The sequence below is a fragment of the Palaemon carinicauda genome, chromosome 30, assembly GCF_036898095.1.
Source record: "Palaemon carinicauda isolate YSFRI2023 chromosome 30, ASM3689809v2, whole genome shotgun sequence".
Lineage (NCBI taxonomy): Eukaryota > Metazoa > Arthropoda > Malacostraca > Decapoda > Palaemonidae > Palaemon > Palaemon carinicauda.
This window is the reverse complement of record NC_090754.1, coordinates 52126064-52131063: the sequence shown is the minus strand read 5'-3', so window position 1 is coordinate 52131063 and position 5000 is coordinate 52126064.

Sequence of the window (5000 nt, the reverse complement as noted above, 5' to 3'; positions counted from 1 at the left end):
GCGAAGTGCATCAGGAGGTCCTGACGAAACACACTCAAGTCACGCCAGGGGACAGGCGAAGTGCATCAGGAGGTCCTGACGAAACACACTCAAGTCACGCCAGGGGACAGGCGAAGTGTATTAGGAGTTCTTGAAATAAACACTAAAGTCATGTCAGGAGACAAACGAAGTGCATCAGGAGTTCTTGAAATAAACACTAAAGTCACGCCAGGAGGCAGACGAAGTGTATCAGGACTAAAGTCACGTCAGGAGACAGACGAAGTGTATCAGGAGGTCCTGACGAAACACACTCAAGTCACGCCAGGGGACAGGCGAAGTGCATCAGGAGGTCCTGACGAAACACACTCAAGTCACGCCAGGGGACAGGCGAAGTGCATCAGGAGGTCCTGACGAAACACACTCAAGTCACGCCAGGGGACAGGCGAAGTGCATCAGGAGGTCCTGACGAAACACACTCAAGTCACGCCAGGGGACAGGCGAAGTGCATCAGGAGGTCCTGACGAAACACACTCAAGTCACGCCAGGAGACAGACGAAGTGTATCAGGAGTTCTTGAAATAAACACTAAAGTCATGTCAGGAGACAGACGAAGTGCATCAGGAGTTCTTGAAATAAACACTAAAGTCACGCCAGGAGGCAGACGAAGTGTATCAGGACTAAAGTCACGTCAGGAGACAGACGAAGTGTATCAGGAGGTCCTGACGAAACACACTCAAGTCACGCCAGGGGACAGGCGAAGTGCATCAGGAGGTCCTGACGAAACACACTCAAGTCACGCCAGGGGACAGGCGAAGTGCATCAGGAGGTCCTGACGAAACACACTCAAGTCACGCCAGGGGACAGGCGAAGTGCATCAGGAGGTCCTGACGAAACACACTCAAGTCACGCCAGGGGACAGGCGAAGTGCATCAGGAGGTCCTGACGAAACACACTCAAGTCACGCCAGGGGACAGGCGAAGTGCATCAGGAGGTCCTGACGAAACACACTCAAGTCACGCCAGGGGACAGGCGAAGTGCATCAGGAGGTCCTGACGAAACACACTCAAGTCACGCCAGGGGACAGGCGAAGTGCATCAGGAGGTCCTGACGAAACACACTCAAGTCACGCCAGGGGACAGGCGAAGTGCATCAGGAGGTCCTGACGAAACACACTCAAGTCACGCCAGGGGACAGGCGAAGTGCATCAGGAGGTCCTGACGAAACACACTCAAGTCACGCCAGGAGACAGGCGAAGTGCATCAGGAGTTCTTGAAATAAACACTAAAGTCATGTCAGGAGACAAACGAAGTGCATCAGGAGTTCTTGAAATAAACACTAAAGTCACGCCAGGAGGCAGACGAAGTGTATCAGGACTAAAGTCACGTCAGGAGACAGACGAAGTGTATCAGGAGGTCCTGACGAAACACAGTCAAGTCACGCCAGGGGACAGGCGAAGTGCATCAGGAGGTCCTGACGAAACACACTCAAGTCACGCCAGGGGACAGGCGAAGTGCATCAGGAGGTCCTGACGAAACACACTCAAGTCACGCCAGGGGACAGGCGAAGTGCATCAGGAGGTCCTGACGAAACACACTCAAGTCACGCCAGGAGACAGACGAAGTGTATCAGGATTTCTGTAAATAAACACTAAAGTCATGTCAGGAGACAGACGAAGTGCATCAGGAGTTCTTGAAATAAACACTAAAGTCACGCCAGGAGGCAGACGAAGTGTATCAGGACTAAAGTCACGTCAGGAGACAGACGAAGTGTATCAGGAGGTCCTGATGAAACACACTCAAGTCACGCCAGGGGACAGGCGAAGTGCATCAGGAGGTCCTGACGAAACACACTCAAGTCACGCCAGGGGACAGGCGAAGTGCATCAGGAGGTCCTGACGAAACACACTCAAGTCACGCCAGGAGACAGACGAAGTGTATCAGGAGTTCTTGAAATAAACACTGAAGTCATGTCAGGAGACAGACGAAGTGCATCAGGAGTTCTTGAAATAAACACTAAAGTCACGCCAGGAGGCAGACGAAGTGTATCAGGACTAAAGTCACGTCAGGAGACAGACGAAGTGTATCAGGAGGTCCTGACGAAACACACTCAAGTCACGCCAGGGGACAGGCGAAGTGCATCAGGAGGTCCTGACGAAACACACTCAAGTCACGCCAGGGGACAGGCGAAGTGCATCAGGAGGTCCTGACGAAACACACTCAAGTCACGCCAGGGGACAGGCGAAGTGCATCAGGAGGTCCTGACGAAACACACTCAAGTCACGCCAGGGGACAGGCGAAGTGCATCAGGAGGTCCTGACGAAACACACTCAAGTCACGCCAGGGGACAGGCGAAGTGCATCAGGAGGTCCTGACGAAACACACTCAAGTCACGCCAGGGGACAGGCGAAGTGCATCAGGAGGTCCTGACGAAACACACTCAAGTCACGCCAGGGGACAGGCGAAGTGCATCAGGAGGTCCTGACGAAACACACTCAAGTCACGCCAGGGGACAGGCGAAGTGCATCAGGAGGTCCTGACGAAACACACTCAAGTCACGCCAGGAGACAGGCGAAGTGCATCAGGAGTTCTTGAAATAAACACTAAAGTCACGTCAGGAGAAAGACTAATTGTATTAGGAGTTATCAAAATAAACACTAAATTCATGTCAGAGGAACGAAGTGTATTAGGAGTTATTGAAATAAACAATAGAGTCATGTCAGGAAAAAGACGAATTGTATTAGGAGTTATTAAAATAAACACTTAAGTCATGTCAGGAAAAAGAAGTGCATTAAGAGTCATTGAAATAAACACTACATTATTGAGGAAAACTTCATGACAGTTAACGTCATTTGTTATCACCATGAATACATATTTGAAGCGATGTTGAAAATATAGTATTTGCAACTCAAAAGGTAATTTGCTATGATTCTCGACCTTGAGAAAATTTATAATGATGTTATAAAGATTCATTTAACTTCTCAAGTTTATAAAATAATTAGTGAACAGAGGTAGGCGATATCTATTCTAATAAAAATAGCAGGGGAAAAATGCTATTAAATCAAAAGAAATTTATCTGCAAATATGTAAGAAAAGATGACACTACACTAAGAAATATCTATTCATAAAATAATTAGCGAACATTGGCAGAGATTGTCTTTTCTAATAAAAATAGCAGGGTAAGTATTATAAAAAAAATCTATTATCAAATCTGTAAGAAAAGATGACACATTTAAATTCTTAAGATTATAAAATAATTGGTGAACAAAGGTAGGGGATATCTTTTCTGATAAAAATAGCAAGAAAAAAGTTATTCAATGGAAAGAAATCTATCTTCAAATATGTAAGAAAAGATGACACTACACTAAGCAATTTTTAACCAAAATCTTGCACAAGCCCTACCAAAGAGCAAAGATATCTAGAGTCTAGAGAAGTACCTAAGTGTAAAAAAAAAAAAAAAAAAAAAAAAAAAAAAAAAAAAAAAAAATTAGTATAGTAAGGGCAAGAATTTTTTTTTCTGCCAAAGAATAATTACGATTAACCTGTAAAATTAAACTAATTAAATTCATACAAAGGACAATTTAATCTACTAGATATATTACCCGGCTTCCTATATACATTAATAGCCTTTTTCTGTTATTTGTATTCAGTATTCTCCAACCAGAATTATATTACTCTTTATAATAGTATATTATCATTAATATTATTATTATTATTATTATTATTACTAGCAAAGCTACAACCCTAGTTGGAAAAGCAGGATGCTATAAGCCCAAGGGCTTCAACAGGAAAAAAAATAGCACAGTGGGGGAAAAAATGAATAAACTACATTAGTAATGAATAAAGAATATAAAATATTCTAAGATCAGTAACAATTTTGGAATAGATTTGTTATATATAAACTATGAAGACGGACTCATGTCAGCCTGTTCTACAAAAAAAGTCCAGGTTTGATGTATATAACTGTCCCTACGAATTAGAGCATTGTAATTTAATAGCTGAAAATGATAGCTCTTAAGCTTTTGTGATACCAAGTGAATATAAAGAAAGGCCAATTTTGTTTTAGTTTAAGCTAGATTTATGTTAGCACAGCCCCATGCAGAAAAATTTTCCCATCTTATGAGAGGAAAATTCTACTCATTAAAAGGATTATATTTGGAAAAGAGCTTCTTTAATTATTAATATTACTAGCTAAGCTACAACCCTAGTTGAAAAGAAGGATGCTATAAGCACAAGAGCTCCAACAGGGTATATAGCCCAGTGAGGAAAGGAAATTTGGAAATAGATAAACGATATGAGAAATAATGAACAATCAATATAAAATATTTTAAAAACAGTAACAACATCGAAACAGATATTTCATATAGAAACTATAAAAAAAGACTTATGTAAGCCTGTTCATCATAAAAACATTTGCTTCAACGGGTTATATAATAATTCTCTCATAAATCTATATGAATAATTTTGATTTGGTATAATTTGAAGAGGATTTATATTCATCACTGAGTATAAGTATGTGAGAGAAGAGGTTTGGTGGAAGAGGATGACTTTGATAGAAGGCATTGGAGAGGGCGCATCAGGCAACCGACCCCTTAACGTAAGGATAACAATGGGGAAGAAGAAGATAGAAGGTATGAGTGAATTAACTATGGAATTTGGGCTACATGGCCAAGACTTGGGAGGCCATTCACCTTGACTGATAAAATTCCATGTTGTCCTAAGTTTTCGAATGGTAAACCATATTAAATGATGCCAGAAATATTCAACTGTATTCACTACTCTCTCTCTCTCTCTCTCTCTCTCTCTCTCTCTCTCTCTCTCTCTCTCTCTCTCTCTCTCTCTCTCTCTCTCTGAAGAGAAAAGGGCTATACCATTAATCTTATTAATAAATCCTCTATGCTCTAATTTTTAAGGACTTTTGAGTTGACTGTTAATCTTTCCTTTAATAATAATAATAATAATAATAATAATAATAATAATGATAATAATAATAATAGTAATAATAATATCAACAACAACAATAATA